This window comes from Caretta caretta, chromosome 8 (genome assembly GCF_965140235.1).
Source record: "Caretta caretta isolate rCarCar2 chromosome 8, rCarCar1.hap1, whole genome shotgun sequence".
Taxonomy (NCBI): Eukaryota; Metazoa; Chordata; order Testudines; family Cheloniidae; genus Caretta; species Caretta caretta.
The window spans coordinates 105,030,367-105,055,707 of record NC_134213.1 but is presented as its reverse complement, the minus strand read 5'-3'; the positions used below and the strand labels follow the sequence as shown (position 1 = coordinate 105,055,707).

At 40.5% G+C, this 25,341-nt stretch overlaps 1 protein-coding gene across 11 annotated transcripts in view; it reads left to right on the top strand.

The window, feature by feature from the left end:
* The window catches only part of MAST2 (microtubule associated serine/threonine kinase 2), a 391,471-nt gene that overhangs the window by 221,947 nt on the left and 144,183 nt on the right, over positions 1–25,341 (top strand). The gene's annotated exons all lie outside the window — the stretch shown is intronic.

Below are 25,341 nucleotides of genomic sequence, written 5' to 3'. Positions count from 1 at the left end.
TTCAAAGGTGCCTTAATGCTATTTCACAAATGTAGATTGACCTGTCCAGGCATACTGTGTCATAGGGCAGCTGTAGTCTCTGAATGTACTACATGACTACTATGAAACTTTTGGATTTTGAGTAGATATTATTTTTGTGGGTTTTATTTTAATATGAAATTTTGCTTTACATTATAAATTCTTACATAAATTTCACTTTGGAGAATTAGAGTTCCTATTTTGGTTAATTTTTTCTTCAGATTGAGATTCTTGAGATTTTTCTCTTTGTTCCTTTACCATTACCAGTTGCCATACTTGAGAATAGTTCCGCCCTGCCAGTAAATGGATGGCACACTGAAACTTTTAGGTGATATTCCCTGTACATGAGAAGTTTGCTGGCTGTAAAAAGTTCTACTGTGTCTGGCTCCAGCTGATGGAAGGTGACCAGTTCCTTTGCAAGCTGGTAGGGATAGAAGAACCTGCAGTCTTGGAGTCTTTGGAGCACTCTCCTCTGAGCAAGTTTGGACAAGCTCCCTCTTATGTTCTTAGTGTTCTGTGCTGGGGACTGCTAAACAGTTGCCTTCCCCACACCAAGGAAGGCATCACTCTTCCTTACTCTTGACAGCAGATGTTTCTGTTCTACCCAGGCTCCCTAAGACAACCAGACAGCACAGAGGACTGCTTGGGGTGTTCTGGTATAGTGGTGATACAGGCATAACTTCTCTAGCTCTCCTCTTGCAGCAGGCCCCAGGACACAGCGTGTGGCCACTCCAAAGAAACATGACCACAGCACCTTTTCCCTCTTTGTTTCCATTCCTTTTTTTCATGCTGCCTCTTAGGCTGAAAAATGTTTTACTCTTGTGCTCCAATCCATCTGATTCTCCACAGTCAAGTACCTCCTAAATCTGTATTACCTTTGGCTAGTTGTTGTCATCCAGCCAAAACTTGTTTTCAGTCCCGTCCTCATAATTAGGGCTGCAGATTTGTTATGGCATTTTTTTATCAAAAATCACAGAGTGGTCATGGTAAATTTAATAAAGGTCACCGGTTTAGGGGGGAAATGGTATGTAAAGTGATGTGAGTGCCATTTAAAGTGGGGAACTCATGCAGGAGGAGTCAGGTCCTATCACCAGGAGGTGGGAGGCCCTGGGTGAGATGTCGGGTCCTGCCCTGGGACACGGGGGGCCAAAGGGGATGGGGTTACAGAGCAAGCCTGGTCTGCACTCACCCTGCAGTGATGGTTCCTGTCCCATAGTGCTGGCCTGGTTCCCTACTCCAGCCCTTTGGGTCTTGCTCCAGTGTGCAGATGGGGCTCTCCCCTGCGATACCCTGCCTCCTTCCTGGCCCTGGCACCACCTGATCGCCTGCCCTGAGCTAGGCTCGACACAAGTAATAGATAAACTGAAAAATCACAGTGTCTATGACATTTTTACTACTGACGCAAACCTATAACCCTACTTAGAATCCTCTTACCTAGTTTACGCTACACAGTAAACATAAATTATTGTTAGAAGTCTAGAAAATATTTGGAACCATCATGATCTCTGCCATTCTGAAACAGCTTGCTTCACTTTCATGTTCCTTCCTTTCCTCCTACCCCTTTCCTAATTTTAGATAAGGTCATTAGGGCAGGGACTTCGTTGATTTAGATTTCTGAAAAGGACCTAGCACACATTGGTTCTATAAAAATAATGCAGGGTTCCCACTTCTTACTTCTCATGCCCCATGTCTTCTAAATATAGATGTTTATTTGCTTAAATACCCTACGCTAAAGAAAGACCTACCTAAATAATGGATTTGTGCCTTGTAAAGAATCTGCTGAAAATGCAAAAGTGCCACCACATACTTCACGATCATTTGTTCTTGTGTTGTGGTTTGTTGTCCCTTACTGCAATGCAGGGGAATCCTTATTTCATTTCCTGTGTGGGAGCTTTTTTGATTTGGCTCCCATTCATATATTCTTGTAACTTATTTCACTAACATAATGTGATTTTTTAAAAAATATGGTAAATATAAATTAATAAAGAATAGGTAAGCAAGCCAAAGTATAATTGCAAGGGAGCATTTTAAAAAAAAAAAAGAAAGGGGGGTGGGGCAAAAAACATTAAATCAATTGTTCTTTCTTACTGCAGCTTATGTATCTACTGGTCCACTCCACTTCTCTTTAAAAGTGAAAAGATTTCAGGGCTATTAAACACTCAGTTTTCACAGTGACTCAACAAAAATATTTAGCACAGGTGTTTCTCTAAGTCCTGGATATCCAAACTTTGCTCAGCTGAGGGCTTCCTGGCAAGTTGACAGAAGTGTAGCGGATACAACTAATTTACATAAAATGGAGCTGACTATAGCTGCCCACCTCTTTGATACAGACATGAAGCCCATGGAGACATGTCCCAGCATGCAGTACTGCTGCTTGATCTGAGCAGCCACAGCTAAGATCAAGATGGAGCATGACACTGCGTCCTGTCATCTCTGCATATTAAAAATGAGGACAGCTACAGACTGCATTATAGAAGTCCACAATCCACTTTTTGCCAGTTGTTAAGTGATCTACATTTTGAAAAGTAACAAGATTTAATGATCTTCAAATTCACATTTCCAATAAATAAATAAATAAAAATACCTTGGGGATACTTTGTGGCCCAGGAGCTTCTGCTAAAGATTTATGCTGTCTGTGTTTATCTGTGTGTGTTCTTAGCTTCTGTATTATATACATTTAAAATTTTATGTAAATAAGTAACTAGTGCATTACCAACTAACTGCCCACAGGTATACACAGAATGATCAGCTGAAAATGTTGTTGACAGATTTCTTTAAAGCTTGAATTTTGCCAGGTAGCAGCAGAAGCTGAAGTTATTTGTTCAAGAAAAATAGACGGAACTAAACTTTCAGATTTTGTTAAGCAAAACAACTGTAAAATGTTAAATCTACTAGTTTTGATTTGGAAAAATGATAGGATTTAGGCAGGGCTGGCTATAGGTTTTTTGCTGCCCCAAGCGCAACTGCTCAAGCAAAAAAAAAAAAAAAAAAGAGAGATGGCCAGATTGTTGCCCCTGGGATTGTGCCGCCCCAAACACATGTTTGCTTTGCTGGTGCCAAGAGCCGGTCCTGGATTTAGGGGATGAGCATTCATGTCAGTGAATGTAAATTTTCTCTCTTTTTTTTTTTTTTTTTGAATATATGATATCAGAGATCTTTGGAACTCTTTGGTCAATTAGTTTATATATTAGCTGTAATGGGATGCCATTAAATGATAGTAATACTATGTAGTATGAGACTCACTTGGCAATCCTTGGAAGAAAGGTATTATGTAAGTGAAGTATTATTTTATATTAGCTGTTCTGCTGCCACTTGTACATTATCTCTTCTTCTAGCCTTAGTCCCATCTATATAGGGTGGCTCTTTGACTCCTTCTTCTCCATTCCAGTCTGTCTTGGAGCAGTTCTGTGAAAACGTCACAGCTAATCAAATCCATTTGTATGACACCCATATATGTAGTTTTGGGGTTTCCCATCCTTTCTCTTGCCCTTCACTTCTAAGTTTAACACCCATTTTCCTATTTATTCTTCCGATCTTCTTTTCAGATGCCCAAACCATCTAAGCCTGGATTTCCTCAGTGTTTCTATAACCGGTACCACCTTCACGCTTCCCCTAATTTGTTTGTTCTGAACATGGTCCATCCTTGTAACTCCAAGCATCCATCTTAATGTTTTTATTTCCACTGTGTACAAGATCTGCTCTTGTCTCTTCCTCAGTACCCAGTATCCCGCATCATGCAAAAGTGCAGGCCTAATTACTGTCTTGTAAATCTTACTTTTCAATTTGATGGGCATTCTCCTATCACGGACCTCTTCACTCACTTCTCCCCATTTAATCCATGCCTTTTCTGTTCTGCTTATAAATTCACAATTGTTCTGTGCTACAAAGCCTAGGTGCTTGAACTTCTGTATCTTTGGTCATGGCTGACTCTGCAGACTTAGTCTCATTGTCTTCCTGCAAGGTATCATTGAATCTGTAGACCATTTATACTGTTTTATTTCTGCTGATTTTTGTGCCATTTCTTTCAGATATGCACCGCCCTCTCTCTAAATCTTCTTCCATTTCCTCTTTGCTCTCTCCTGTGAGCACTACATCATCCTCAAATAGCATGCACTGGAGTGCCAAGTCTTTGGATGTTTTCTGTAAGTACATGGAGCACCAACATGAACAAAATGGGGCTGAGTGCCAAGCCTTGAAATACTGCGATTCTTACTAGAAAGTGTTCAGTTTCTCCACATGGCCATCTAACTGTGGTAATTTTTGTGGTATCACTTGTACATTATATATTACTACTGATATTACTTAGTACAGACTTTGTCACCTTCTAATTACATTAACGGACATGATGATGAGATTTATTTTGTAGTTAATGATTATTTGTAGGGTGTTCCTTGATTTATTTGCGGAAAGGTACACATCAAAAGTGTGGTAAACTTTATAATGCAATAATAATTTTGTATCCACATCTGTTGTTTTTGCCAGTTTCTGTCTCATGAAAACTCCCCCTAATTTCAAGAGGTTGTGGTGGTGTTTGTGGGTGTGTTTTTTTTAAATGTCAGTCATGATTTTGGTTCTACTGTTACACACCAAGCCAATTGCTTTTGTGTTTCAGTTAAGTTAATTAGTTACTCCATAAATATTTTGAGTTGTGTCTACTGACTGCTGGATAGGATTTAGTTTTCCAGGCCCATTCTGTATTTTAAATTAACTGATTTTTAAATGAGAGGATTTGAGATAATTTATCCTAAAATATGAAGGTTGTTTTTTATGTTCTGGACGTCTAGGAAATAGATCCATGTGTATTGTGTGTGTTTGTGCATACACATGTGTACACACGTATGTATTGCGATTGCATCTACATAGATGGTCAAGTCAAGCATGTTAATCTAAAAGAGTTTAACTAACTAACTATTCAATAGCTGAGTGAACCAGGCAGCCCTTGCTGACGGATGCAGCCTGCAAGTATGGGTCTACATCTTCTAACTAGGTTACAGTGGTAAATAGGGGGGTCACGAAGACCCCACTTTTAGTCATTAGCAGCACATCTGATCACTCCGCATCTGAAATTATTGGGCTTTACCCAAAGATGACATGGAAGATTCAAATGAGGGCTCTAGACGATGGATCCAGCTGTCAAGCTGCTTGCATACTTTTTAAAGACACCATAATAGAGGCTCAACTTAAATGTATACCTCCATAGAAAGAGAACCAAAAAAGAGCCACCATGGTCAAACAACAAAGTAAAAGAAGCAGTGAGTGGCAAAAAGGCATCCTTTAAAAAGTGGAAGATAAATCCTAATGAGGAAAATAGAAAAGAGCATAAACTCTGGCAAATGAAGTGTAAAAATATAATTAGAAAGATCAAAAAAGAATTTGAACAACAGCTAGCCAAAGACTCCAAAAGTAATAGCAAATTTTTTTTAACTACATCAGAAGTAGAAAGCTTGCTAAACAACCAGTGGGGCCACTGGGCTATCGAGATGCTAAAGGAGCATTCAAAGACGATAAGGCCATTGCGGAGAAACTAAATGAATTCTTTGCATCGGTCTTCACTGTTGAGGATGTGAAGAAGATTCCCAAATCTGAGCCATTCTTTTTGGGTGACAGATCTGAGGAACTGTCCCAAATTGAGGTGTTATTAGAGGAGGTTTTGGAACAATTTGATAAACTAAACAGTAATAAGTCTGCAGGACCTGATGGTATTCACCCAAGAGTTCTGAAGGAACTCAAATGTGAAATTACAGGACTACAAACTGTCATCTCTAACTTATCATTTAAATCAGCTTCTGTACCAAATGACTGGAGGATAGCTAATGAGACGCCAATTTTTAAAAAGGGCTCCAGAGGTGACCCTGGCAACTACAGGCCAGTAAGCCTCACTTCAGTACCAGGCAAATTGATTGAAACTATCGTAAAGAACAAAATTGTCAGACACATAGATGAACGTAATTTGTTGGGAAATAGTCAACATGGTTTTTGTAAAGGGAAATCATGCCTCACCAATCTACTAGAATTCTTTGAGGGGGTCAACAAGTATGCGGACAAAGGAGATCCAGTGGATATAGTACGAAGAAAAGGAGTACTTGTGGCACCTTAGATTTTCAGAAAGCCTTTGACAAAGGCTCTTAAGCAAAATAAGCAGTCATGGGATAAGAGGGAAGGTTCTTTCTTGGATTGGTAACTGGCTAAAAGATAGGGAACAAAGGGTAGGAATAAATGGTCAGTTTTCAGAATGGAGAAATAGTGGTGTCCCCCTATTTAACATATTGATAAATGATCTGGAAAAAGGGGTAAACAATGAGGTGGCAAAATTTGCAGATGCTACAAAACTTCTCAAGATAGTTAAGTCCTAGGCAGACTGCGAAGAGCTACAAAAGGATCTTTCAAAACTGGGTGACTGGGCAACAAATTTAATGTTGATAAATGCAAAGTAATGCACATTGGAAAACATAATCCTGACTATATAACTATACATATACAATGATTGAATCTAAATTAGCTGTTACCACTCAATAAAGAGATCTTGGAGTCATTGTGGATAGTTCTCTGAAATCATCCACTCAGTGTGCAGCAGCAGTCAAAAAAAAAACAAACGGAATGTTGGGAATCATCAAGAAAGGGATAGATAATAAGACAGAAAATATCATATTGCCTCTATATAAATCCATGGTGCACCCACACCTTGAATACTGCGTGTAGATGTGGTCACCCCATCTCAAAAGGATATATTGGAATTGGAAAAGGTTCAGAAAAGGGCAACAAAAACGATTAGGGGTATAATCTCCTCAAGAGAGATTAATAATATTGGGACTTTTCAGCTTGGAACAGAGACAACTAAGGGGGGATATGATAGAGGTCTATAAGATCATGAGTGGTGTAGAGAAAGTAAATAAGGAAATGTTATTTACTCCTTCTCATAATATAAGAACCAAGGGGCCACCAAATGAAATTAATAGGTAGCAGGTTTAAAACAAACACACAGTATTTTTTCACGCAATGCACTGTCAACCTCTGGAACTCCTTGCCAGAGTGTGTTGTGAAGGCCAATACTATAACGGGGTTCAAAAAGGAGCTAGATAGATTCATGGAAGATAGGTCCATCAATGGCTATCAGCCAGGATGGGCAGGACTGGTGTCCCTAGCCTCTGTTTGCCAGAAGCTGGGATTGGGTGATGGCATGGATCACTTGATGATAAGCTGTTTGTTCATTCCCTTTGGGGCACCTGCCGTTGGCCGCTATCAGAGGACAGGATACTGGGCTTGGTGGACCTTTGGTCTGACCCAGTATGACCCTTCTTATGAGATGGGCGCTGGCTGCGTATGAAGCTTGTTCTTGCTACCTAATATGCCACCCAGAGGGAATTGTTCAAACGGGGATCCTTGCCCTGAGACAGTGCATCAGTGGATTAAACGCATCTTTAAACAGGGTAGATATGGCATGGCTTGCACCTTAAGGAGCAGATTCTGCAGGGGAACTTGTAGCCCTCTGTCAGGAAGTAAGATATTGGACAGGACCAGCACCCAGGCCCGGCTGGTTGATCTCACAGTACCTGTTGTTATGTGCGTGGTTTCATTCAGCTGAGTATCTTCATTTCAAGAACTGCGAACCACAAATATGGACCACACATCTCAAAGAACTGCAGTTATGGAAAGTAGGTAACCTTTCTTTTCTTAGTGTCTGTGGATTGGCTCCTCAGGTAGCACCAGCTAGTTTACTGATCTCAGGTTGTTTCTTGTCTTTATTTTGAGTGAGGTCTTGGTAAGCTGTTCCTTGAAAATCAAGGTGTCCAGTGTAACACCTAGATACACAGGATATGGGTTGTGGTGCAGCCTTTGTTCATTCAGGAAGATGTTGAGCTGTCTGTTGGCCTTCGTATAGTACAGATGGATGCAGCTGGACATTGTCTTTTTGGTACTAGGTTTAATTTTCCATCTTTTGCAGTAGTGGACCATCTCTTTCATCTCAGCATTCAGGTCTACTCGAGGTGACTGAAATCCTTGTCCTGTAGTGCCAGACAGATGATGGCTGCATAGATAAAATGTTTGGCGGTGGTGTTAGGAAGGTCATATGTAAAGAGGTTGAAGAATATCTGTGCTAGAACTGAGCCCTGAGGTGTAGGACATTCTTTTGGGGCCTTCAGTTCTTTCCCAGACATTAAGATCCAGTGTTAAGGTTGTTGGTGTTTTTTTTTTTTTTTTTTTTTTTTGCTGTGAAGATCCATGCTCATTCTGAGGGGGAAAGTGTAAACAATAACTATGTATTTTCTAGCAGAAAGGGGTCAAATGAGGATGTATATTTATCTTTAAAAGGGATTTAATCCATTGTGCTATATTACATGAAGTGAGCTGTAGCTCACGAAAGCTCATGCTCAAATAAATTGGTTAGTCTCTAAGGTGCCACAAGTCCTCCTTTTCTTTTTGCGAATACAGACTAACACGGCTGTTACTCTGAAACTCTCATAATGTGTCTTTGATTGCCTCGGATTTCTCACATTTGTTTGTGATCATGAGTTTTATATTGTAAAGCCTGTTGGGGGGGAAAAAACTATGCCTGTCTACTTTTCCAGATGTACTAAGAATTTATATTTGGACATGTGCAATAAATCTGGTTGGTCTGTTGACTGAACTAACTCTGTCTTTGTTCCAAAAATAATTCTCCCCATTTGGCAAGTGTCTTCCCACTCAGCCTTTTGTATCAGAAAAGTCTGGTAAACACACACACTCTTCAGTATGCGTGGCAAGTCAGATGACTTTGGTTATGTTTGTACAAGAGGTAGGGTGGATTGATTTAAATCATGTTTTGCATTTGTACTTTTTAGTTCTTTTCCTAAAGAAAGGTTGATTTTCATTGGTTGGTAACCATTGTAACATGTTGGTTTGCAACTAAATTTCGCCTTTTTGCAAACCAGGAGGATATACTATGTTTATACACTTTCATTTAAGCAATTGTATAGCTTAACATAAATTTAGTTAGATTCTTAATGTTTATTTTTTTATGATAGAATGGTGAATGCTATATTTCTTATTCACTAGATGATTAATTTTGCACTTGTGATTTATGTCCAGCTGCGTTTAGATGGAAGTTGGAATTCAATTAAAAAAAACACCCGTATTTATTTAACAAAAGGAGATTGGTAGTAGTTAGTGGATTGAACTGATTGTTTCTGGTTACCATATCCTTCAAGATTTTAGAACTAGTAGATCTCATCCTCTCTCACTTTGTTTTTATTCAGAAAGTGGATGAGGAGAACAAGCTTTTCCAACTCTCAATAAGTTTCTCAACTTTGAAAAAACTAGTAATTGAACTCAACTTGCTGAATAAACTGAAATGAAGAAAATATTCTCTCTGCACTTGCAGAAGAGGCTGTTACTGTCAACAGTTGGCTTAGCAGTCCAACAAATTCTGGTTCTAGATCCTAGCCAGTGACTTCCTCCAGTTCAATGATTTGACTTCCTTTAAAACTTTGGCAGCAAACATGAACTGCTTGAATATTTTTTTAATTTAATTTAAATTATTTTAATCAGGGCTGTCAATTAATCGCAATTAACTCACTCTCTTAACTCAAAAATTAATCGTGATAAAAAAATTGATCACAGTTTTAATTGCACTGTTAAACAATAGAATACCAATTGAAATTTATTAAAACTTTTGTGGATGTTTGTCTATATTTTCAAATATATTGGTTTCCATTACAACACAGAATACAAAGTGTATAGTGCTCACTTTTTTTATTACAAATATTTTTGTCATTTTACAGTGCAAAAGAAATAGTATTGTTCAGTTCACCTCATACAAGTTCTGTAGTGCTATCTCTTTATCATGAAAGTGCAACTTACAAATGTAGATTGTTTTACTATGGAGTGCAGTTATGTAACAAAAAAAAATGTAAAACTTTAGAGCCTACAAGTCCACTCGGTCCTGCGCTAAGAGAAACAAGTTTGTTTACATTTGCAGGAAATAATGTTGCCCACTTCTTATTTACAATGTCACCTGAAAGTGAGAACAGGCATTCTCGTGGTACTTTTGTAGTTGGCGTTGCAAGATATTTATGTGCCACATGCACTAAAGTTCATATGTCCTTTCATGCTTCGACCACCATTCCAAAGGACATGCTTCCATCCTGATGATTGTTTAAAAAAAAAATTGCATTAATTAAATTTGTGACTGAATTACTTGGGGGAGAATTGTATGTCTCCTGCACCATGGTTTTACTCGCATTCTACCATATATTTTGTTATGGTAGTCTCCGATGACGACCCAGCATATGTTGTTTAATTTAAGAACACTTTCACTGCAGATTTGACAAAACACAAACAAGGTACCAATGTGAGATTTCTAAAGATAGCTACAGCACTTGACCCAAGATTTAAGAATCTGAAGTGCCTTCCAAAATCTGGGAGGGACGAGGTTTGGAGTATGCTTTCAGAAGTCTTAAAAGAGCAACACTCTGATGCAGAATCTACAGAACCCGAAGCACCAAAAAGAAAATGAACCTTCTGCTGGTGGCATCTGACTCAGATGATGAAAATGTTCGTGCATTGGTCCACACTGCTTTGAATCTTTATTAAGCAGAACCCATCATCAGCATGGATGCATGTCCTCTGGAATGGTGGTTGAAGCATGAAGGGACTTATTAATCTTTAGTGCATCTGGCACGTAAACATCTTGCAATGCTGGCGACAACAATGCCATGCGAACGCCTGTTTTCACTTTCAGGTGACATTGTAAACAAGAAGCAGGCAGCATTATTTCCTGCAAATGTTAAAAAAAAAAACAAAAAAAAAAACCTTCTTTGAGCGAATGGCTGGACAAGAAGTAGGACTGAGTGGACTTGTAGGCCTTCAAGTTTTACATTGTTTTATTTTTGAATGCAGGTTTTTTTGTACATAATTCTACATTTGTAAATTACACTACAGTATTAGGTGAATTGAAAAATACTATTTCTTCTGTTTTTTACAGTACAAATACTTGTAATAAAAATAGTGAGCACTGTACACTTTGTATTCTGTGCTGCAGTTGAAATCAATATATCTGAAAATGTAGAAAACTTCCAAAAATATTTAAATAAATGGTATTCTATTATTGTTTAACAGTGCGATTAATCACGATTAATTGCGATTATTTTTTAGTCGCTTGACAGCCCTAATTTTAATAGATTTATACTAAGTCTAGGTTTTAACATAGGTGGTTGTAATTTCAAATTTAATTTTAAATAGGTTTATATTTAAAAAAAGGTATTTAATATAAATTTTAAAATCTTTTCTTTTTAACAAGCATTGATATCCCTCTCCATCCCCCCTTAACTAGGTGAGGGAGTAATTTCCAGAGTTGAAGGGCCTTGACTGAGAATTCTTGGCCCCTGGCCTTCAGAAAAACATATCTAATGACGTGAACTTGAGCATTCCTTAACCTGCTGTTAAGAGGCAGAAAGAAGTGTCATCTAAGATGCGCTGGATCCAAATCACAGAGGATTTAATGGATTAAAAACAAGAACTAGGATTATACCTATAAACAAATTGGAAGCTGGTGCTCATTTCTGGAGTCAGGGTTGATATATTTTTTGTGAAATATGTCACTAAGCAAATGGGCAGCCACATTCTGCACTTACTAATTTCCAAGATTTTCAGGCATTTCCTCAAGCATAGAATCTGTTGTTACAATCCCATCTTGGCATGACACAGATACAGATAACTATTGTGAGGTCTACATCAGGAAAAAAAAATGGGTGCAACCTCCATTGTGAAGTGCAGAAGAAAAGAAAGCAGTCTTGGTACCTGCTGCTCTCGTGGCTGGGCAGCTGCAGGGTTCCCCGGCCGCCCGCTGTGGCTGGGCAGTGGCAGGGTCCCCCGGCCTCCTTCTGGCAGATCCTGCAGCTGCTCAGCCGCAGCAGGCAGCAGGAACTCCCTGCAGTTGCTCAGCAGCAGCGTCTGGGAAACTGCAGCATCCGCCAGCCTCCCGGGGTGGCTGGGCAGCTGTGGGGTCCCTCCGACAATGCTGGGGCTGGGAGCTGTGCAGGCAGGGATGGCTTGGAACTCCAGTCCTGGGGCAGAAAATGTCACAGAGGTCAATGGAAGTCATGGATTCCGTGACCTCTATGACCTAATGGTAGCCTTAATAATATTTGCTTTGCCAAACCTGCTTCACTACGGTGTTGTGAAAATTAATTAGGTAATGTTTGCAAAGTGCTATATAAGTGTTAAACTTCATCAGAACATACAAAAACCTCCCACTGAGGATTTACCAGTCCCCTGGCCTGGTCCTCAGCTTATTTGTATAGTAATTCCTTGTACAAGCAGCTGAGGCTCCTCTTCTGTACTAGTAGGTTGGGATCGTGAGAAGGATCCTGGAGGTTCCCTTTTGTGTTTTTTTTTCCCCAAGTGAATTTGTTATACATTCTCTCCCAAGTTTTTAAAACAGTGTGAAATATAGTAAATAACAAGAAGGGAAATAGTGATAACAGGTGAGTCTCTGGGCCCAGTTCACGTTTACTTTTCTCTAAATCATGATCATTGTAAATTGAGAGGAGATTGATGTTCTGGAGAACAGTATGTAAATCAAGCTATAGCCACATATGGCTTATATTTTCTAAAAGGGTATTCAGTGGCATCAAGACAAATGTTCACGTCTGGAATTTGAAGATTTTGGATAGGAATGAAATGATGGTAGTCATTCTGAGTTGACATGCAATATTCTATTTTTTAAGATATTTTACATTTGACACTTGTTGCATCATATATTTAGGTCAAGTTTCACTAAAAATGATAATCTGCATTTGAATCATACTTACTTGAAAAGAACAGAGCTGGGAGAGGGTGTCACTTCAATTAAGTCTTCTAAAGAGGAAAGCAGGATCTTTCTGTGGCACTGATGTTCTGTCAGCAGTTTTGAGAGTTTGAAATCATGGTATACTTGCACTATATTAAAGCTCTCAGATAACTTATCAGTATTCCTTGTGAAGAAAAGCATTCTGTCTTCCAGAATTTTAGTATACTAATAGAAAGATAAAACTTTTTCAAGTAGAAATGCGATGCAGCAGTGTTTTCCACTATAGATTAAAAAGTATTTGTAGAACTTTTGGCACTTTTCTATTTTTTGGCAATGCCTTTGTGTTAGTACAGACTCTTGGTTCTTTTGGTTCTCAGTGGTATTATAATATATAACATGTTAATCGTGATAACTATATGGTGGAGTTTCGGTTAATGGCTTTCACATCAGAGGGACAATATCAGGTATCCACATGTGAAAACAGCCGGTGTTCTTAATACAGACATGTGTGGGAAGTTTATAGTGCCTCACTACACTACACTTATTGTAGCCAATGCTGTCATTCCCTCTTTTTCACTGTCCTCTAAGCTAATTTAGTTAAAAAGATGCTAGTTACACACATTAGAAGTGCATAGCTGGAATCTCATGACCTGAATTTCAGAAGTTCTGAGCACCTGCAGTTTTCGATTGACATTAGTGGGAATTGTGTCTTTGTCACTTCTGAGAAACAGGCCATCAATTTTTAGCTTAATATCAAACACCTGTAACTCTGACATGCCTTTTTGATACAGTGCAGGAAATTGAAATTTTGATAAAAATTTGTACTGTGCCTTAGTACTGGACTGATCAGAGATGTGAAGAATTGGTGAGAGTTCCACCAAAATGTGAAGAAAGAATGTGATAGTAAAATCCAGAGAAAATGAGCCTGACAGATTTATTTATTTCCAGGCTTTGTGTCAGTCTTTGTTTTGTCAGTATGTCTGTAGAGAAGGGACTGTCTGTTCTTGAATGTGTGGAATGTGCTTAGCTCATTGTCAAATAATGCCTCACCTTGCCCCAAAACAAATCTTGTTGAAATCCCTCAATTTTTTTTTATAGGCTCCACTTTTTGAGGGAATAGGAGAAGATCTGACTCCTCCCCCTTATTGAAAAACTAAATTAAATCCCTCTTGTATTAATACTATAATCTCATCCAGTTCATCTTGGTAATAAAAGACTTCAAGATGTTCATTTTTATAACATCATAAGAGAATAAGCTTTGTCAACCCATACAGAATGTTCTGAAAATGCATCACATAGATATTTATTACTATTACTTTGCTCGTGATATACAGTTGAGGTCTCTTGACTTCATTAGGCTAGACCTTAAAAATTCCAGTATAAATTATACATGTGTTCTTTTATTAAATGATGTTATCTGCTGACAAATTTTATTTGTTTGTGGAGCCATTTTCTTTGCTCAGCCACTAAGCCATTTCTGTTTGGTCTTTGATTCGCTTATTGCACTATACAGATCAACAAGAAAAGGGTCTTTCTCTCTTAAGAATAAACTTTTTTTGAGATTCTGGTTAACATAGCCCTAAAACTGATGACTTTGGTGGCTTTTGTAATCCTGCAGCTAATTTTATTTGCATATAGAGAGAAAGCAAGTGGCTGAGTGTAGAAGGCTTTTCCATTTCATATTACTTGTGCAACAGCATCAAGGGAAATGTATTTTTAACTAGGAGTTTGCAAGGAATGGGCTTGAACTTGGTTAAATAGTTTGTAAAAATGAAACTAATTAACAAATGAAAAGATCTACAATGCAATAATTGGATAAGGCCCTTAGTAGGTTATTTTTCTATGGAAATGCATTTATATAGGAAATATAATGGATGATGATCTAGTGGGTGGCTCAGTAGAGACAGCAGCTTTGCGAATCATAATTAGATTACCTTTAATAAAAGAAAAGGAGTACTTGTGGCACCTTTAGAGACTAACAAATTTACGGTGCCACAAGTACGCCTTTTCTTTTTGCAGATACAGACTAACACGGCTGCTACTCTGAAACCTGTCTTTACCTTTAATGTGCTGCATCCACGTAGAGAAAAATATTCTTTTGTGGGAAGAAGGGGAATGAACCTCTTGAAACTTCCTGCATGTAGGCAGAGCATTATTTTTATAATTCTAGTACAGTTCTTTGAAAGCCAAATAAATCATGAAGCCAATACACATTTTCACTGACAAAGTCTATAGACATGTTAGGGCATGGATTCATAAAAGCTTTAATTATTAAACAAAAGTAACCTGCTTGCTGGTTTCATATTGCCAGAGCAAAGTGGTCACAAATAATGGTCAGATTTTGTGCGCACATACAGCACTTCCCTTCCCTCACTAAATACAATTGCCAGGATAATTTCCTTTAATTTAATCTGTTCATTTTTATTTTAATAAAACACGATAATAAAATTGACCTGGCTGCCTTTTTCTAAATGTTCTGTGTCATGACCCAACCTTCTTTACAGTGGCGCCGCTGCACCATTATAGATCAAAAGGCACAAGTTCACAAGATGTGGATAATAACTCTGTGGTAATATGTATCTTGTGAAATCACAGCAGTCATGGTAATTAATCTAATTTTATGAATTGCAAAATAAAACTTAAGTAATTTGTTACTGTGTAATTTAGTGTGTGCCTCAGGCATTCTCGGTGTTCACACCATCCTTATTTTTTAAATGTCATGATGAAGTGACAGAACAATATATATACATAGCAGGAGGTAACTCTCAGAATATAATGAATTGAGGTTTAGTTTTGAATGTCTAAAGGCTCATATATGGTTATTGTTAAATGCAAGGAATAGTTTTGAAGTAAAATTGAGGTTCCATGTGTACACAATAGAAAATATTTTTTTTGGGTGGGCTTCTTCAAACAGTTTTGATCTATTGTCCGTTGCAGTTAATTTAAATAATCAGACTCTCCACGGGCTGTACTTTCCTTGGCCCTGGTCTACACTAGGAGTTGAGGTCGAATTTAGTAGCTTTAAATCGATTTAACCCTGCACCCGTCCACACGACGAAGCCCTTTTTTTCGACTTAAAGGGCTCTTAAAATCGATTTCCTTACTCCACCCCCGACAAGGGGATTAGCGCGTAAATCGGCCTTGCTGGGTCGAATTTGGGGTCCTGTGGACGCAACTAGACGGTATTGGCCTCCGGGAGCTATCCCACAGTGCTCTATTGTGACCGCTCTGGACAGGACTCTCAACTCAGATGCACTGGCCAGGTAGACAGGAAAAGGCCCGCAAACTTTTGAATTTCAATTTCCTGTTTGCATGATCACCTGCAGCTTGCCACGCTGGCCAGAGCTCATCAGCAGAGATGACCATGATGGAGTCCCAGAATCGCAAAAGAGCTCCATCATGGACCGAACAGGAGGTATGGGATCTGATCGCTGTATGGGGAGAGGAATCCGTGCTATCAGACCTCCGTTCCAGTTTTCGAAATGCCAAAACATTTGTCAAAATCTCCCAGGGCATGAAGGACAGAGGCCATAACAGGGACCCAAAGCAATGAAACGTAAGGAGCTGAGGCAAGCCTACCAGAAAACCAGAGAGGCAAACGGCCGCTCTGGGTCAGAGCCCCAAACATGCCGCTTCTATGATAAGCTGCATGCCATTTTAGAGGGTTCAGCCACCACTACCCCAGCCGTGTTGTTTGACTCCTTCAGTGGAGATGGAGGCAACACGGAAGCAGGTTTTGGGGACGAGGAAGATGATGATGATATGTTATAGATAGCTCACAGCAAGCAAGCGGAGAAACTGGTTTTCCCAACAGCCAGGAACTGTTTCTCACCCTGGACCTGGAGGCAGTCCCCCCCGAACCCACCCAAGGCTGCCTCCCGGACCCGCCAGGTGGAGAAGTGACCTCTGGTGAGTGTATCTTTTAAAATACTATACATGGTTTAAAAGCAAGCGTGTTTAATGATTAATTTGCCCTGGCATTTGAGGCTCTCCTGGATGTACTCCCAAAGCCTTTGCAAAAGGTTTCTGGGGAGGGCAGCCTTACTCCGTCCACCATGGTAGGATACTTGACCACACCAGGCCAGTAGCACGTACTCGGGAATCATTGTAGAACAAAGCATTGCAGTGTATGTTTGCTGGCATTCAAACAACATCCGTTCTTTATCTCTCTGTGTTATCCTCAGGAGAGTGATATCATTCATGCTCACCTGGGACACTCAGAGGTGCCCATTCCTGCTGGGCTCTTTGCCTGTGGCTGAACAGAAATGTTCCCCGCTGTTAGCCACGGGGAGGGGTGAGAGGCTAGCCACATGGTGGGGGGAGGCAAAATGCGACCTTGGAATGAAAGCACATTTGCTGTGTATGTAATGTTACCGGCAAGGTTTACTGTGAAAGAGTGTACCCATTGTTCTAGAAAATGTCTTTTTAAATACCACTGTCCCTTTTTTTCTCGCCACCAGCTGCATGTGTTTCAAGGATCACAGGATCTTCTCCTTCCCAGAGGCTAGCGAAGATTAGAAGGCGAAAAAAATGCACTTGTGATGAAATGTTCTCAGAGCTCATGGTGTCCTCCCACAGTGACATAGCACAGACGAATGCATGGAGGCAGACAATGTCAGAGTGCAGGAAAGCACAAAATGACCGTGAGGAGAGGCGGCGGGCTGAAGAGAGTAAGTGGCGGGCTGAAGAGAGGGCTGAAGCTCAAATGTGGTGGCAGCGTGATGAGAGGAGGCAGGATTCAATGCTGAGGCTGCTGGAGGATCAAACTAATGCGCTCCAGCGTATGGTTGAGCTGCAGGAAAGGCAACAGGAGCACAGACGGTCACTATAGCCCCTGTGTAACCAACCGCCCTCTTCCCCAAGTTCCATAGCCTCCTCACCCAGACGCCCAAGAACGCAGTGGGGCGGCCTCAGGACACCCAGCAACTCCACCCGAGAGAATTGCCCAAGCAAGAAAAGGCTGGCATTCAATAAGTTTTAAACTTTTAAATTGCTATGTGTCCTTGTCCTTCCCTCCTCCACCACCCCTTCCAAGCTACCTTGGCAGTTATCCCCCTATTTGTGTGATGAATGAATAAAGAATGTATGAATGTGAAGCAACAATGACTTTATTGCCTCTGCAAGTGGTGATCGAAGGGAGGAGGGGAGGGTGCTTAGCTTACAGGGAAGTAGAGTGAACCAAGGGACGGGGGGTTTCATCAAGGAGAAACAAACAGAACTTTCACACCATAGCCTGTCCAGTCATGAAACTGATCTTCAAAGCTTCTCTGGTGCGCACCGTGCCCACCTGTGCTCTTCTAACTGCCCTGGTGTCAGGCTGCACATAACCAGCTGCCAGGCGATTTGCCTCAACCTCCCACCCCGCTATACACGTCTCCCCCTTACTCTCTCAGATATTGTGGAGCACACAGCAAGCAGTAATAACAGTGGGAATATTGGTTTCGCTGAGGTCTAACCAAGTCAGTAAACTGCACCAGCGCGCTTTTAAACGTCCAAATGCACATTCTACCACCATTCTGCACTTGCTCAGCCTGTAGTTGAACAGCTCCTGACTACTGTCCAGGCTGCCTGTGTACGGCTTCATGAGCCATGGCATTAAGGGGTAGGCTGGGTCCCCAAGGATAACTATAGGCATTTCAACATCCCCAACGGTTATTTTCTGGTCTGGGAATAAAGTCCCTTCCCGCAGCTTTTGAAACAGACCAGAGTTCCTGAAGATGCAAGTGTCATGTACCTTTCCCGGCCATCCCACGTTGATGATGGTGAAACGTCCCTTGTGATCCACCAGTGCTTGCAGCACTATTGAAAAGTACCCCTTGCGATTTATGTACTCGGCGGCTTGGTGCTCCGGTGCCAAGATAGGGATATGGGTTCCGTCTGTGGCCCCACCACAGTTAGGGAATCCCATTGCAGCAAAGCCATCCACTATGACCTGCACATTTCCCAGGGTCACTACCCTTGATATCAGCATATCTTTGATTGCGTTGTCTACTTGCATCACAGCAGCCCCCACAGTAGATTTGCCCACTCCAAATTGATTCCCGACTGACCGGTAGCTGTCTGGTGTTGCAAGCTTCCATAGGGCTATTGCCACTCGCTTCTCAACTGTGAGAGCTGCACCCATCTTGGTATTCATGCGCTTCAGGGCAGGGGAAAGCAAGTCACGAAGTTCCATGGAAGTGCCCTTACGCATGCAAAAGTTTCGCAGCCACTGGGAATCGTCCCAGACCTGCAACACTATGCGGTCCCACCAGTCTGTGCTTGTTTCCCGAGCCCAGAATCTGCGTTCCACCGCATGAACCTGCCCCATTAGCACCATGATGCCCGCATTGCCAGGGCCCGTGCTTTGAGAGAAGTCTGTGTCCATGTCCTCATCACTCGTCACCGTGCTGATGTTGCCTACTCGCCCTGTATCGCTTTGCCAGGTTCTGGTGCTGCATATACTGCTGGATAATGCGTGTGGTGTTTAATGTGCTCCTAATTGCCAAAGTGATCTGAGCGGCCTCCATGCTTGCCGTGGTATGGCGTCTGCACAGAAAAAAGGCGCGGAATGATTGTCTGCCGTTGCCCTGATGGAGGGAGGGGTGACTGACGACATGGCTTACAGGGAATTAAAATCAACAAAGGGGGTGGCTTTACATCAAGGAGAAACAAAAATAACTGTCGCACAGAATGGCCCCCTCAAGGAATGAACTCAAAACCCTGGGGTTTAGCAGGCCAATGCTCAACCCACTAAGCTATCCCTCCCTCTTGTATTTCAGGCAGGACTTCAGGGAGGGAGGGAGGGGGGATCAAATGAATACAAAACAAATCTGGTCTATTTCTTGTTTTGATCCACTCCATCTATCTTTTACATCTTTGGGTGACAGCAGACAGTGCAGAAGGGCTGCAAGCCATCCACATCTCTTGGCTGCTCGGCAGAAGATGGTACAATAGGACTGCTAGCCATCCTCATTTCCTGCCTGCCTGGCAAAAGACGGTAGAATAGGACTGCCTGCAGGACTAAAGAGAATGACTTGGTCGAGTCACTCCTAATGTAGTCCCTGCGCCCATGTCTGCCCAGGCACTCCTGACCAACATGGCCAGGAGCACCTCGGACATGACGATGACGGCTACCAGTCCTATTGTACCGTCTGCTGCCACAAGGCAATGGATTGCTGCTGCTGTGTAGCAATGCAGTACTGCATCTGCCAGCACCCAGGAGACATACGGTGACAGTGAGCTGAGCGGGCTCCATGCTTGCTGTGGTATGGCGTCTGCACAGGTAACTCAGGAAAAAAGGCACGAAACGATTGTCTGCCGTTGCTTTCACAGAGGGAGGGAGGGAAGGAGGGCCTGACGACATGTACCAGAACCACGCGCGACAATGTTTTTTGCCCCATCAGGCATTGGGATCTCAACCCAGAATTCCAATGGGCAGCGGAGACTGTGGGAACTGTGGGATAGCTACCCACAGTGCAGCACTCTGGAAGTCTCAGTACAGTGGAAGCACTCCGCCGAGTTAATGCACTTAAAGCATTTTGTGTGGGGACACGCACAATCGACTATTTAAAAACAATTTCTGAAAAACCGACTTCTATAAATTAGACCTAATTTCATAGTGTAGACATACCTTTGTTCCCCGTTATATTCCATTGGGTGGTGGTATAAGACAGGAAGACCAAAACCAAGGTATTTTAGCCATTTAGGAAATACACAATCTCCAAGAAATTCATTGCCTGGAGTGTTGTTGTTCTTAGGAAATTAAGTGAGTTTACAGTAGAAATGAAAATAAGAAACAGTTCCAAGCCTTTTTGTGCGTTCTTGGTATGCATATGTGACGTAATCAAAAAATCTCCTTTTTTCATGTAACCTTTAATGCAATGTTGTTACCATGGTGCTTAAGTCATTAGGAAGAGATGGGTTCTTTATTACTAAGATTGCAACTAGCTTCCTTTATAAAGCCATTCTTTACCACCGTATGACTTTGGAATATTATTTTGGCTTGAAAACTGCCATATATATTTTCTTATTCAGAACAAGAATTTTTCTATAAAGTTTGAAGAAAATTGTTAAAATTATTTTTGAAATACAGTTCATTAAAATAATTACTGTCATGTCAAATTTTGACTTCTGGCTAATCTTTATATTCCTCTGGATCAAAAATGGATTGTTGCTACCACTTCAAACTTTCCAAGGAGTTAAATCTCCTTTAAAACTCAAATTCTGTCTTTATTTGAAGACAATAGTTTTAACTTAAGCAGAGTGACTGATGATTTTTGTTGTGACCAATTTGGGGCCCAGTCCTGGTCCCACAGGGAATATTGGAGGTGGCTTTTATAGAAAAAACAGAGAGAGATTGGTTTCGATATGGGTTATTGACCCAATCATACTTTTATTGATTATCAAAGGGAGTTTTTTGCCACTGACCTGGGTGTGATTAAGATCAGGCCCCGAGTGTGAAATTCCTATCCAGACTCTGGCTCTATGGTGCCCAGTAAAAGGGCTGCAGCAGCACTGCGGCCTTAAAAGTGCCAGATCTGTCCAGGGAAGAATTTCCCCCAGCACAAGAACTGAGGAAGCAAACTCGGATTCCTTCACAAGCCCTGGTATTGTTTGCTTGGGGGTGGTGGGAGTAGGTGTGGGGCCACAGCATGCAGCGATTCAGAGCAGCCTAGAAAGGCTGCTGTAATGGCGGTCCAAGTTAGACTGGGCGCAGCTGCAGCCCCTGGAGCAAACCAGAGCAACTCAGGAATGCCCAAAGTGTAACTCCCTGCCCTGGGCTGCAAATTTTTTGCTATTCCTCTTCGAACCTGTCTTTACTGCAATAACTTGAGTTAGTATACTGTAGTTACTCCACTGACAGTACTGAAATAAGTCATACAGAATTATTTGATTACCTGCACAGAGTGGTTGGGTTAGCAGCTGATGATTAGGAGCCGCTGCAGCCCTATTGCATTATTAGTGTGAGCATCAGCAGCACTAGCTAGCTGTAGCTTAAAACACCACTTAACTTGAGCTAGAGACTTGTGTGTGGATGTTTGCTGGAGCTAACAATGCAGTGAAGACCACACAGAATCTAACCCTTTATAATTTTATGAACCTGCTGTTCTGTATTGTCTGGTTCTGTAGCTGACAGGTAGAGGGCTGTAGTGTTAGAGCTGTAGGATAAGGTTGTCAGTCCCAGTTGTGCAGATATTTTCAGTTTCTGATGTAGACAGTAGCTGTTCCATAATTAAAATCATTTTAATCTCCATTTGTAGTGCAGAAAAAAATTAAGGTTAAATGTGAGTTACAACAGAAGCATATTCTTGAAAATTTGAATAATATATATACTTTTTTACTTTTAAAAGATTTTAAAATATCACCATTTAAAATTTTTTATCAAATGCCTAAGGTTTATTTTGTTCCCTCCATCATCTCCATAAAAACATCGCATCACAAAATTAAAACCATAAGCAGATTGTACAGGCTATTCCAAGACAGGCTTACAATTTCGTTTATTCTGTTCAGTGCTCATGTTCAGTACCATAATGGTATGTGTTTAATAAAAGCTGATACCTTAGATTAGATTTTGACATTGACATGTGCAATGGGGACTTTTCAAATGCAGTAATAGTAAATTGTTTAAGAAGTTCTGTTCTTTGACAAGTGTACAATATTTACAACTGTTGAAGCTAATGTATTCTGCAATGACCCCTCTTGTTGACACACAGTTTCAACAAACAAAACAAAGACTTTAGGGTTAGGTACTGCTGATATATATCTGCACTGATGGATCCTTCCCACAACCGTTTCAAAGCTATTCAGTGTGTAAGAGTGACCATACTGGGTCAGACTAATGGTCCACCTAGCTCAGTATCCTGTCTTCTAACAGTGTCCAGTGCCAGATGTTTGAGGGAATGAACAGGACAGTCGTCTAGTGGTCCATCCCCTGTTGTCCAGTCCCAGCATGTGGCAGTTGGAGGCTTACGGAAACTCTGAATATGAGGTTGCGTTCCTGACCATCTTAGCTAATAGCCATTGATGGACCCATCCTCAATGAAATTATCTAATTCTTTTTTGAACTCAGTTATAATTCTGGCCTTCACAACATCCCCTGAGAATGAATTCCACAGGCTGCATGTACATTATGTGAAGAAGTACTTTCTTATGTTTGTTTTAAATCTGTTCCTGGTGCTTGTGTTATGTGAAGGGGTAATTAACACTTCCTTATTCACTTTTTCCACACCATTTTATAGATCTCTATCATATCCCCCCTTAACGGTCTCTTTTCCAAGTTGAACAGTCCCTGTCTTTTTAATCTCTCTGCATATGGAAGGTGTTCCATACCCCTAATAATTTTTGTTGCCATTTTATAGATCTCTATCATATCCCCCCTTAACGGTCTCTTTTCCAAGTTGAACAGTCCCTGTCTTTTTAATCTCTCTGCATATGGAAGGTGTTCCATACCCCTAATAATTTTTGTTGCCATTCTCTGTACCTTTTTCAATTCTAATATATCTTTTTTGATATGGGACGACCAGAACTGCATGTAGTATTCCAGGTGTGGGCTTACCATGGATTTATATGGTGTCATTATGAAATTTTCTGTCTGTCTTATCCCTTTTGTAATGGTTCCTAACATTCTGTTAGCTATGGGTATTAGTTTTACACCTTCAGTAGCTTAGCTTCCTAGCTATGGACACTCAAGGCATTGTTTTTTGTTGTAGTGTATCAATACTGTTACCTTAAAAGAAAATAGATAATGAATTTACATCAGTTCACAGTAAGCAAAAGACTTATATTTGCTCTTCCTTGAGAATGGTGCTGTTAGTGTAAAGTAATAGAAAAGATATATAACATTATAAATTTTTGTAAAACTATTTATACACATGGACTGGTATTTGAAGTTGACAGGTATAACTCAACAACGTGATGCAGCTGTGCAAAAAGACTAATATGATTCTGGGGTGTATTTACAGAAGTGTCGTATAAGTCTACTTGGCACTGGTGAGCCCTCAGCTGGAACACTGTGTCCAGTTCTGGTTGTCATACTTTAGGAAAGATATAGACAAATTGGAGAGAGTCTAGAGGAGAGCAACAAAAATGATCAAAGGGTTAGAAAATCTGACCTATGAGGAAAGTTTAAAAAACTGGGCATGTTTAGTCTTGAGAAAAGATTAAAAGGGGACCTGATAAGTCTTTAGATATGTTAAGGGCTGTTACAAAAAGGACTATAATCAGTTCTCCATGCCACTGAAGATAGGACAAGAAATAATGGGCTTCATCTGCAACAAGGGAGATTTAAAGTAGCTAGTAGGAAAAACTTTTTAACTATAAGGGTAGTTAAGCTCTGGAGCAGGCTTCCACAGGAGATTGTGAAAGCCCCGTAATTGGAAGTTTTCAAAAACAGGTTGTACAAACGTCTATCAGGGATGGTATAGACTTATGTGGTCCTGCCACAGTGTAGGCAGCTGGACTCGATGCCTTTTTGAGGTCCTTTCCATCCCTACATTTCTATGATTCTGTGATTTATGCATGTGGATTGATATTTGAAGTTGATCAGTATGTTCTTAATGAGAATATGAGAATTAGTATGTTCAAGAGCACATATTCACACATGAGTTGAGTAAAATATAGGTTATGTTCTAACTTCCCTTTGTGATAGCAAACTCAAAGTTCTTTGAAGCTTATTTTGGTAATACAAAAGTGTAAAAGCCCTAAAGGGATGATTGTTAAACACAAATTTGGCTGCAGAATCACACAGTCCTTTTTGGAGCATGGGTGTCTAATGTATTTCTACTGAATCAGGCGGAATCATCACTGAATCATTTCTACTGCGCAGGGATGGTGTCCCTAGCCTCTGTTTGCCAGAAGCTGGGAATGGGCAACAGGGACTGGATCACTTGATGATTCCCTGGTCTGTTCATTCCCTATGGGGCACCTGGCACTGGCCACTGTCAGCAGACAGGATACTGGGCAAGATGGACCTTTGGTCTGACCCAATATAGTTGTTCTTATGTTCTTAAGATACTTGGCAAATATATACATTTTAAAAATGTATTTTATGGAACATATGGATAATCCTGCAATTTTTCCACATGATTGCATGCAAAACAAAAGAGGGGTATTTTGTTATGTTCTGGGATTCTTTTCCTCCCAGATACTTAAGTACCCTTTTTAAAGCATGTGGGGTGGATTAAAGGAATGGGAAATGCCAGGTGTTGTCATTTTTTTTATTCATGTGAAGAGTCACTCAGAAACAACTGGAGTATATCAGACATCATTAGCTTCAAGATGTGATGACAAATCTTCAACAGAAACTCCTAAAATGAATACAAATCACATAGCAGAATTTAAAAAAAATTACAGTATCAAAGATCAGGGTTTTTTAACCCCTGGAAAATACAAAAACAAGATAAGAAGCTTGTGGTTTTTGGGAGAAAATGAACTGGTGGCTGATTTGACAGAGTGGGCTAAGAAACCGCTAAAGTGCTGTATTCATTGGCTAAATTTTGACTGTACAAAATTGTTAATCAAGCAATGTTAGGCACCAGGTGATATGATCCAGGAGTTTTTATTTATTAATGACTTAC